We start from the raw sequence: 11,614 nt of genomic DNA, 5'->3' as shown, positions 1-11,614 counted from the left end.
TTTTCTAGGGCTCGATGGAAAATACTGTACTCCTCAAAGGATAAATGTGACTATTATAATTAATTGATTCTAAGAATTGCACATGACAATTATTCCGAGCTTAGCTCTGCCATAATGTAAAAACCTTGAGTTATGTTGATTTTAAGCCATATGCAGCACACACTAACGTCAGCTATTCAATAAGTTAAGAGAGAATATTTTTTTAATCAAAGGAGGATGACTTTTGCTGACCACGAATGAACTAAAATCCTATGACTTGTTTTCAGAAATTATACATCTTGACCAGTTTTTCATAGGATTATGTTTGTGCAAAATAATGTATAAAGGGAAAAACAGAAAGCATTAGATAACTCAACATATTGTGCCAATATGCATGTAGACTTTTCAAAGACTTGAGTATGTTCATTGAAATTTTGGTCGAAATCAAGTTTTGAAATGTAAATGTTTTGCAACACTCTTAAAACAGAGTTTGGTAAGTTTAAGTTCATGAGGAAAGAAATATTCCCGACCACGAAGGGACTTGAACCCTCAATCTTCTGATCCGAAGTCAGACGCCTTATCCATTAGGCCACGCGGTCTTCCCCAGGTGTTTTAGAGATATTTGGAAAGAGTGCCAAAAGCACACTTCAAGTAAAAAGCTTACAATTTAGCAGTCTTTTTTTGAGGAACGTTTTCTAGCAGAGTTGCATTTAGATGAAGGAAATAGATTCTTCCACAATCTATCACACATACCTTTGGAAAGTGTGCCAGAAGCACTATCCAAGTGAAGTGCTAACAACTTAGCAGTCTTTTCTTAAGGAATATTTTGTAACCAGTTGCTTTTAGATGAAGCAAAAAGATTCAAGATTTAATTTCTTTGATTGATTATGGGAGAACAATATATTGTTCAGCTTTAAGAAATGCCAAAACCTAGATTTGTTACAAGCTTTCACTTAACTGGATAATAGTTTTACATTCTGTTAAGCAAGCTATAAAATCTACTGAGTGGTTTAGGGCTCTAAGTTTAATGGCAATTCTTCCTGAACATTGGTGATCGGATGTCCTTGTTTTTTGCTGAACTTGAATGTTTTGTTTTCTATCTTGGATGCATGAAACAATATTTTATGGCCTCCATTTGGAGACTTATATTCATGACCCATTTTTGATCATTTTTTTCTAGGGCTCGATGGAAAATACTGTACTCCTCAAAGGATAAATGTGACTATTATAATTAATTGATTCTAAGAATTGCACATGACAATTATTCCGAGCTTAGCTCTGCCATAATGTAAAAACCTTGAGTTATGTTGATTTTAAGCCATATGCAGCACACACTAACGTCAGCTATTCAATAAGTTATGAGAGAATATTTTTTTAATCAAAGGAGGATGACTTTTGCTGACCACGAATGGACTAAAATCCTATGACTTGTTTTCAGAAATTATACATCTTGACCAGTTTTTCATAGGATTATGTTTGTGCAAAATAATGTATAAAGGGAAAAACAGAAAGCATTAGATAACTCAACATATTGTGCCAATATGCATGTAGACTTTTCAAAGACTTGAGTATGTTCATTGAAATTTTGGTCGAAATCAAGTTTTGAAATGTAAATGTTTTGCAACACTCTTAAAACAGAGTTTGGTAAGTTTAAGAGGAAAGAAATGTTCCCGACCACAAAGGGACTTGAACCCTCAATCTTCTGATCCGAAGTCAGACGCCTTATCCATTAGGCCACGCGGTCTTCCCCAGGTGTTTTAGAGATATTTGGAAAGAGTGCCAAAAGCACACTTCAAGTAAAAAGCTTACAATTTAGCAGTCTTTTTTTGAGGAACGTTTTCTAGCAGAGTTGCATTTAGATGAAGGAAATAGATTCTTCCACAATCTATCACACATACCTTTGGAAAGTGTACCAGAAGCACTATCCAAGTGAAGTGCTAACAACTTAGCAGTCTTTTCTTAAGGAATATTTTGTAACGAGTTGCTTTTAGATGAAGCAAAAAGATTCAAGATTTAATTTCTTTGATTGATTATGGGAGAACAATATATTGTTCAGCTTTAAGAAATGCCAAAACCTAGATTTGTTACAAGCTTTCACTTAACTGGGTAATAGTTTTACATTCTGTTAAGCAAGCTATAAAATCTACTGAGTGGTTTAGGGCTCTAAGTTTAATGGCAATTCTTCCTGAACATTGGTGATCGGATGTCCTTGTTTTTTCCTGAACTTGAATGTTTTGTTTTCCATCTTGGATGCATGAAACAATATTTTATGGCCTCCATTTGGAGACTTATATTCATGACCCATTTTTGATCATTTTTTCTAGGGCTCGATGGAAAATACTGTACTCCTCAAAGGATAAATGTGACTATTATAATTAATTGATTCTACAAATTGCACATGACAATTATTCCGAGCTTAGCTCTGCCATAATGTAAAAACCTTGAGTTATGTTGATTTTAAGCCATATGCAGCACACACTAATGTCAGCTATTCAATAAGTTATGAGAGAATATTTTTTTAATCAAAGGAGGATGACTTTTGCTGACCACGAATGAACTAAAATCCTATGACTTGTTTTCAGAAATTATACATCTTGACCAGTTTTTCATAGGATTATGTTTGTGCAAAATAATGTATAAAGGGAAAAACAGAAAGCATTAGATAACTCAACATATTGTGCCAATATGCATGTAGACTTTTCAAAGACTTGAGTATGTTCATTGAAATTTTGGTCGAAATCAAGTTTTGAAATGTAAATGTTTTGCAACACTCTCATGGAGTCAATTAAAACAGAGTTTGGTAAGTTTAAGTTCATGAGGAAAGAAATGTTCCCGACCACGAAGGGACTTGAACCCTCAATCTTCTGATCCAAAGTCAGATGCCTTATCCATAAGGCCACGCGGTCTTTCACAGGTGTTTTAGAGATATTTGGAAAGAGTGCCAAAAGCACACTTCAAGTAAAAAGCTTACAATTTAGCAGTCTTTTTTTGAGGAACGTTTTCTAGCAGAGTTGCATTTAGATGAAGGAAATAGATTCTTCCACAATCTATCACACATACCTTTGGAAAGTGTGCCAGAAGCACTATCCAAGTGAAGTGCTAACAACTTAGCAGTCTTTTCTTAAGGAATATTTTGTAACGAGTTGCTTTTAGATGAAGCAAAAAGATTCAAGATTTAATTTCTTTGATTGATTATGGGAGAACAATATATTGTTCAGCTTTAAGAAATGCCAAAACCTAGATTTGTTACAAGCTTTCACTTAACTGGGTAATAGTTTTACATTCTGTTAAGCAAGCTATAAAATCTACTGAGTGGTTTAGGGCTCTAAGTTTAATGGCAATTCTTCCTGAACATTGGTGATCGGATGTCCTTGTTTTTTCCTGAACTTGAATGTTTTGTTCTCCATCTTGGATGCATGAAACAATATTTTATGGCCTCCATTTGGAGACTTATATTCATGACCCATTTTTGATCATTTTTTTCTAGGGCTCGCTGGAAAATACTGTACTCCTCAAAGGATAAATGTGACTATTATAATTAATTGATTCTAAGAATTGCACATGACAAATATTCCGAGCTTAGCTCTGCCATAATGTAAAAACCTTGAGTTATGTAGATTTTAAGCCATATGCAGCACACACTAACGTCAGCTATTCAATAAGTTATGAGAGAATATTTTTTTAATCAAAGGAGGATGACTTTTGCTGACCACGAATGAACTAAAATCCTATGACTTGTTTTCAGAAATTATACATCTTGACCAGTTTTTCATAGGATCATGTTTGTGCAAAATAATGTATAAAGGGAAAAACAGAAAGCATTAGATAACTCAACATATTGTGCCAATATGCATGTAGACTTTTCAAAGACTTGAGTATGTTCATTGAAAGTTTGGTCGAAATCAAGTTTTGAAATATAAATGTTTTGCAACACTCTCATGGAGTCAATTAAAACAGAGATTGGTAATTTTAAGTTCTTCCCCAGGTGTTTTAGAGATATTTGGAAAGAGTGCAAAAGCACACTTCAAGTAAAAAGCTTACAATTTAGCAGTCTTTTTTTGAGGAACGTTTTCTAGCAGAGTTGCATTTAGATGAAGGAAATAGATTCTTCCACAATCTATCACACATACCTTTGGAAAGTGTGCCAGAAGCACTATCCAAGTGAAGTGCTAACAACTTAGCAGTCTTTACTTAAGGAATATTTTGTAACGAGTTGCTTTTAGATGAAGCAAAAAGATTCAAGATTTAATTTCTTTGATTGATTATGGGAGAACAATATATTGTTCAGCTTTAAGAAATGCCAAAACCTAGATTTGTTATAAGCTTTCACTTAACTGGGTAATAGTTTTACATTCTGTTAAGCAAGCTATAAAATCTACTGAGTGGTTTAGGGCTCTAAGTTTAATGGCAATTCTTCCTGAACATTGGTGATCGGATGTCCTTGTTTTTTCCTGAACTTGAATGTTTTGTTTTCCATCTTGGATGCATGAAACAATATTTTATGACCTCCATTTGGAGACTTAAATTCATGACCCATTTATCATCATTTTTTTCTAGGGCTCGATGGAAAATACTGTACTCCTCAAAGGATAAATGTGACTATTATAATTAATTGATTCTACAAATTGCACATGACAAATATTCCGAGCTTAGCTCTGCCATAATGTAAAAACCTTGAGTTATGTAGATTTTAAGCCATATGCAGCACACATTAACGTCAGCTATTCAATAAGTTATGAGAGAATATTTTTTTAATCAAAGGAGGATGACTTTTGCTGACCACGAATGGACTAAAATCCTATGACTTGTTTTCAGAAATTATACATCTTGACCAGTTTTTCATAGGATTATGTTTGTGCAAAATAATGTATGAAGGGAAAAACAGAAAGAGTCTTTGCCTTAGCATTAGATAACTCAACATATTGTGCCAATATGCATGTAGACTTTTCAAAGACTTGAGTTTGTTCATTGAAATTTTGGTCGAAATCAAGTTTTGAAATGTAAATGTTTTGCAACACTCTCATGGAGTCAATTAAAACAGAGTTTGGTAATTTTAAGTTCATAAGGAAAGAAATGTTCCCGACCACGAAGAGACTTGAACCCTCAATCTTCTGATCCGAAGTCAGACGCCTTATCCATTAGGCCACGTGGTATTTCACAGGTGTTTTAGAGATATTTGGAAAGAGTGCCAAAAGCACACTTCAAGTAAAAAGCTTACAATTTAGCAGTCTTTTTTTGAGGAACGTTTTCTAGCAGAGTTGCATTTAGATGAAGGAAATAGATTCTTCCACAATCTATCACACATACCTTTGGAAAGTGTGCCAGAAGCACTATCCAAGTGAAGTGCTGACAACTTAGCAGTCTTTTCTCAAGGAATATTTTGTAACGAGTTGCTTTTAGATGAAGCAAAAAGATTCAAGATTTAATTTCTTTGATTGATTATGGGAGAACAATATATTGTTCAGCTTTAAGAAATGCCAAAACCTAGATTTGTTACAAGCTTTCACTTAACTGGGTAATAGTTTTACATTCTGTTAAGCAAGCTATAAAATCTACTGAGTGGTTTAGGGCTCTAAGTTTAATGGCAATTCTTCCTGAACATTGGTGATCGGATGTCCTTGTTTTTCCCTGAACTTGAATGTTTTGTTTTCCATCTTGGATGCATGAAACAATATTTTATGGCCTCCATTTGGAGACTTATATTCATGACCCATTTTTGATCATTTTTTTCTAGGGCTCGATGGAAAATACTGTACTGCTCAAAGGATAAATGTGACTATTATAATTAATTGATTCTACAAATTGCACATGACAAATATTCCGAGCTTAGCTCTGCCATAATGTAAAAACCTTGAGTTATGTTGATTTTAAGCCATATGCAGCACACACTAATGTCAGCTATTCAATAAGTTATGAGAGAATATTTTTTTAATCAAAGGAGGATGACTTTTGCTGACCACGAATGGACTAAAATCCTATGACTTGTTTTCAGAAATTATACATCTTGACCAGTTTTTCATAGGATTATGTTTGTGCAAAATAATGTATGAAGGGAAAAACAGAAAGAGTTTTTGCCTTAGCATTAGATAACTCAACATATTGTGCCAATATGCATGTAGACTTTTCAAAGACTTGAGTTTGTTCATTGAAATTTTGGTCAAAATCAAGTTTTGAAATGTAAATGTTTTGCAACACTCTCATGGAGTCAATTAAAACAGAGTTTGGTAATTTTAAGTTCATGAGGAAAGAAATGTTCCCAACCACGAAGGGACTTGAACCTTCAATCTTCTGATCCGAAGTCAGACGCCTTATCCATTAGGCCACGCGGTCTTTCACAGGTGTTTTAGAGATATTTGGAAAGAGTGCCAAAAGCACACTTCAAGTAAAAAGCTTACAATTTAGCAGTCTTTTTTTGAGGAACGTTTTCTAGCAGAGTTGCATTTAGATGAAGGAAATAGATTCTTCCACAATCTATCACACATACCTTTGGAAAGTGTGCCAGAAGCACTATCCAAGTGAAGTGCTAACAACTTAGCAGTCTTTTCTTAAGGAATATTTTGTAACGAGTTGCTTTTAGATGAAGCAAAAAGATTCAAGATTTAATTTCTTTGATTGATTATGGGAGAACAATATATTGTTCAGCTTTAAGAAATGCCAAAACCTAGATTTGTTACAAGCTTTCACTTAACTGGGTAATAGTTTTACATTCTGTTAAGCAAGCTATAAAATCTACTGAGTGGTTTAGGGCTCTAAGTTTAATGGCAATTCTTCCTGAACATTGGTGATCGGATGTCCTTGTTTTTTCCTGAACTTGAATGTTTTGTTTTCCATCTTGGATGCATGAAACACTATTTTATGGCCTCCATTTGGAGACTTATATTCATGACCCATTTTTGATCATTTTTTTCTAGGGCTCGATGGAAAATACTGTACTGCTCAAAGGATAAATGTGACTATTATAATTAATTGATTCTAAGAATTGCACATGACAAATATTCCGAGCTTAGCTCTGCCATAATGTAAAAACCTTGAGTTATGTTGATTTTAAGCCATATGCAGCACACATTAACGTCAGCTATTCAATAAGTTATGAGAGAATATTTTTTTAATCAAAGGAGGATGACTTTTGCTGACCACGAATGGACTAAAATCCTATGACTTGTTTTCAGAAATTATACATCTTGACCAGTTTTTCATAGGATTATGTTTGTGCAAAATAATGTATGAAGGGAAAAACAGAAAGAGTCTTTGCCTTAGCATTAGATAACTCAACATATTGTGCCAATATGCATGTAGACTTTTCAAAGACTTGAGTTTGTTCATTGAAATTTTGGTCGAAATCAAGTTTTGAAATGTAAATGTTTTGCAACACTCTCATGGAGTCAATTAAAACAGAGTTTGGTAATTTTAAGTTCATAAGGAAAGAAATGTTCCCGACCACGAAGAGACTTGAACCCTCAATCTTCTGATCCGAAGTCAGACGCCTTATCCATTAGGCCACGTGGTATTTCACAGGTGTTTTAGAGATATTTGGAAAGAGTGCCAAAAGCACACTTCAAGTAAAAAGCTTACAATTTAGCAGTCTTTTTTTGAGGAACGTTTTCTAGCAGAGTTGCATTTAGATGAAGGAAATAGATTCTTCCACAATCTATCACACATACCTTTGGAAAGTGTGCCAGAAGCACTATCCAAGTGAAGTGCTGACAACTTAGCAGTCTTTTCTCAAGGAATATTTTGTAACGAGTTGCTTTTAGATGAAGCAAAAAGATTCAAGATTTAATTTCTTTGATTGATTATGGGAGAACAATATATTGTTCAGCTTTAAGAAATGCCAAAACCTAGATTTGTTACAAGCTTTCACTTAACTGGGTAATAGTTTTACATTCTGTTAAGCAAGCTATAAAATCTACTGAGTGGTTTAGGGCTCTAAGTTTAATGGCAATTCTTCCTGAACATTGGTGATCGGATGTCCTTGTTTTTCCCTGAACTTGAATGTTTTGTTTTCCATCTTGGATGCATGAAACAATATTTTATGGCCTCCATTTGGAGACTTATATTCATGACCCATTTTTGATCATTTTTTTCTAGGGCTCGATGGAAAATACTGTACTGCTCAAAGGATAAATGTGACTATTATAATTAATTGATTCTACAAATTGCACATGACAAATATTCCGAGCTTAGCTCTGCCATAATGTAAAAACCTTGAGTTATGTTGATTTTAAGCCATATGCAGCACACACTAATGTCAGCTATTCAATAAGTTATGAGAGAATATTTTTTTAATCAAAGGAGGATGACTTTTGCTGACCACGAATGGACTAAAATCCTATGACTTGTTTTCAGAAATTATACATCTTGACCAGTTTTTCATAGGATTATGTTTGTGCAAAATAATGTATGAAGGGAAAAACAGAAAGAGTTTTTGCCTTAGCATTAGATAACTCAACATATTGTGCCAATATGCATGTAGACTTTTCAAAGACTTGAGTTTGTTCATTGAAATTTTGGTCAAAATCAAGTTTTGAAATGTAAATGTTTTGCAACACTCTCATGGAGTCAATTAAAACAGAGTTTGGTAATTTTAAGTTCATGAGGAAAGAAATGTTCCCAACCACGAAGGGACTTGAACCTTCAATCTTCTGATCCGAAGTCAGACGCCTTATCCATTAGGCCACGCGGTCTTTCACAGGTGTTTTAGAGATATTTGGAAAGAGTGCCAAAAGCACACTTCAAGTAAAAAGCTTACAATTTAGCAGTCTTTTTTTGAGGAACGTTTTCTAGCAGAGTTGCATTTAGATGAAGGAAATAGATTCTTCCACAATCTATCACACATACCTTTGGAAAGTGTGCCAGAAGCACTATCCAAGTGAAGTGCTAACAACTTAGCAGTCTTTTCTTAAGGAATATTTTGTAACGAGTTGCTTTTAGATGAAGCAAAAAGATTCAAGATTTAATTTCTTTGATTGATTATGGGAGAACAATATATTGTTCAGCTTTAAGAAATGCCAAAACCTAGATTTGTTACAAGCTTTCACTTAACTGGGTAATAGTTTTACATTCTGTTAAGCAAGCTATAAAATCTACTGAGTGGTTTAGGGCTCTAAGTTTAATGGCAATTCTTCCTGAACATTGGTGATCGGATGTCCTTGTTTTTTCCTGAACTTGAATGTTTTGTTTTCCATCTTGGATGCATGAAACACTATTTTATGGCCTCCATTTGGAGACTTATATTCATGACCCATTTTTGATCATTTTTTTCTAGGGCTCGATGGAAAATACTGTACTGCTCAAAGGATAAATGTGACTATTATAATTAATTGATTCTAAGAATTGCACATGACAAATATTCCGAGCTTAGCTCTGCCATAATGTAAAAACCTTGAGTTATGTTGATTTTAAGCCATATGCAGCACACACTAATGTCAGCTATTCAATAAGTTATGAGAGAATATTTTTTTAATCAAAGGAGGATGACTTTTGCTGACCACGAATGGACTAAAATCCTATGACTTGTTTTCAGAAATTATACAGCTTGACCAGTTTTTCATAGGATTATATTTGTGCAAAATAATGTATGAAGGGAAAAACAGAAAGAGTTTTTGCCTTAGCATTAGATAACTCAACATATTGTGCCAATATGCATGTAGACTTTTCAAAGACTTGAGTTTGTTCATTGAAATTTTGGTCAAAATCAAGTTTTGAAATGTAAATGTTTTGCAACACTCTCATGGAGTCAATTAAAACAGAGTTTGGTAATTTTAAGTTAATGAGGAAAGAAATGTTCCCAACCACGAAGGGACTTGAACCTTCAATCTTCTGATCCGAAGTCAGACGCCTTATCCATTAGGCCACGCGGTCTTTCACAGGTGTTTTAGAGATATTTGGAAAGAGTGCCAAAAGCACACTTCAAGTAAAAAGCTTACAATTTAGCAGTCTTTTTTTGAGGAACGTTTTCTAGCAGAGTTGCATTTAGATGAAGGAAATAGATTCTTCCACAATCTATCACACATACCTTTGGAAAGTGTGCCAGAAGCACTATCCAAGTGAAGTGCTAACAACTTAGCAGTCTTTTCTTAAGGAATATTTTATAACGAGTTGCTTTTAGATGAAGCAAAAAGATTCAAAATTTAATTTCTTTGATTGATTATGGGAGAACAATATATTGTTCAGCTTTAAGAAATGCCAAAACCTAGATTTGTTACAAGCTTTCACTTAACTGGGTAATAGTTTTACATTCTGTTAAGCAAGCTATAAAATCTACTGAGTGGTTTAGGGCTCTAAGTTTAATGGCAATTCTTCCTGAACATTGGTGATCGGATGTCCTTGTTTTTTCCTGAACTTGAATGTTTTGTTTTCCATCTTGGATGCATGAAACAATATTTTATGGCCTCCATTTGGAGACTTATATTCATGACCCATTTTTGATCATTTTTTTCTAGGGCTCGATGGAAAATACTGTACTCCTGAAAGGATATATGTGACTATTATAATTAATTGATTCTACAAATTGCACATGACAATTATTCCGAGCTTAGCTCTGCCATAATGTAAAAACCTTGAGTTATGTTGATTTTAAGCCATATGCAGCACACACTAACGTCAGTTATTCAATAAGTTATGAGAGAATATTTTTTTAATTAAAGGAGGATGACTTTTGCTGACCACGAATGGACTAAAATCCTATGACTTGTTTTCAGAAATTATACATCTTGACCAGTTTTTCATAGGATTATGTTTGTGCAAAATAATGTATGAAGGGAAAAACAGAAAGAGTTTTTGCCTTAGCATTAGATAACTCAACATATTGTGCCAATATGCATGTGGACTTTTCAAAGACTTGAGTATGTTCATTGAAATTTTGGTCGAAATCAAGTTTTGAAATGTAAATGTTTTGCAACACTCTCATGGAGTCAATTAAAACAGAGTTTGGTAATTTTAAGTTCATGAGGAAAGAAATGTTCCCGACCACGAAGGGACTCGAACCCTCAATCTTCTGATCCGAAGTCAGACGCCTTATCCATTAGGCCACGCAGTCTTCTCCAGGTGTTTTACAGATATTTGGAAAGAGTGCCAAAAGCACACTTCAAGTAAAAAGCTTACAATTTAGCAGTCTTTTTTTGAGGTACGTTTTCTAGCAGAGTTGCATTTAGATGAAGAAAATAGATTCTTCCACAATCTATCACACATACCTTTGGAAAGTGTGCCAGAAGCACTATCCAAGTGAAGTGCTAACAACTTAGCAGTCTTTTCTTAAGGAATATTTTATAACGAGTTGCTTTTAGATGAAACAAAAAGATTCAAGATTTAATTTCTTTGATTGATTATGGGAGAACAATATATTGTTCAGCTTTAAGAAATGCCAAAACCTAGATTTGTTACAAGCTTTCACTTAACTGGGTAATAGTTTTACATTCTGTTAAGCAAGCTATAAAATCTACTGAGTGGTTTAGGGCTCTAAGTTTAATGGCAATTCTTCCTGAACATTGGTGATCGGATGTCCTTGTTTTTTCCTGAACTTGAATGTTTTGTTTTCCATCTTGGATGCATGAAACAATATTTTATGGCCTCCATTTGGAGACTTATATACTTGACCCATTTTTGATCATTTTTTCTAGGGCTCGATGGAAAATAC

The 11,614-nt window shown here is 34.1% G+C and overlaps 7 non-coding genes across 7 annotated transcripts; all 7 read right to left on the bottom strand.

Moving 5' to 3' along the window:
• Positions 1–505: 505 nt before the first annotated feature.
• Positions 506–578, bottom strand: TRNAR-UCG (transfer RNA arginine (anticodon UCG)). The gene has a single exon. It is a non-coding gene; the product is annotated as a tRNA-Arg (tRNA).
• Positions 579–1,650: 1,072 nt separating this feature from the next.
• TRNAR-UCG (transfer RNA arginine (anticodon UCG)) lies at positions 1,651–1,723 on the bottom strand. Its single transcript has one exon. It is a non-coding gene; the product is annotated as a tRNA-Arg (tRNA).
• Positions 1,724–2,812: 1,089 nt separating this feature from the next.
• TRNAQ-UUG (transfer RNA glutamine (anticodon UUG)) lies at positions 2,813–2,885 on the bottom strand. The gene has a single exon. It is a non-coding gene; the product is annotated as a tRNA-Gln (tRNA).
• A 3,351-nt stretch (positions 2,886–6,236) lies between these two features.
• Positions 6,237–6,309, bottom strand: TRNAR-UCG (transfer RNA arginine (anticodon UCG)). Its single transcript has one exon. It is a non-coding gene; the product is annotated as a tRNA-Arg (tRNA).
• A 2,281-nt stretch (positions 6,310–8,590) lies between these two features.
• Positions 8,591–8,663, bottom strand: TRNAR-UCG (transfer RNA arginine (anticodon UCG)). Its single transcript has one exon. It is a non-coding gene; the product is annotated as a tRNA-Arg (tRNA).
• Positions 8,664–9,767: 1,104 nt separating this feature from the next.
• Positions 9,768–9,840, bottom strand: TRNAR-UCG (transfer RNA arginine (anticodon UCG)). The gene has a single exon. It is a non-coding gene; the product is annotated as a tRNA-Arg (tRNA).
• Positions 9,841–10,944: 1,104 nt separating this feature from the next.
• TRNAR-UCG (transfer RNA arginine (anticodon UCG)) lies at positions 10,945–11,017 on the bottom strand. Its single transcript has one exon. It is a non-coding gene; the product is annotated as a tRNA-Arg (tRNA).
• Positions 11,018–11,614: the final 597 nt, after the last annotated feature.

The sequence above is a fragment of the Mixophyes fleayi genome, chromosome 9 (assembly GCF_038048845.1).
Source record: "Mixophyes fleayi isolate aMixFle1 chromosome 9, aMixFle1.hap1, whole genome shotgun sequence".
NCBI lineage: Eukaryota > Metazoa > Chordata > Amphibia > Anura > Limnodynastidae > Mixophyes > Mixophyes fleayi.
The sequence above is the reverse complement of the archived record's forward strand: the minus strand, read 5'-3'. Positions and strand labels throughout refer to the sequence as shown.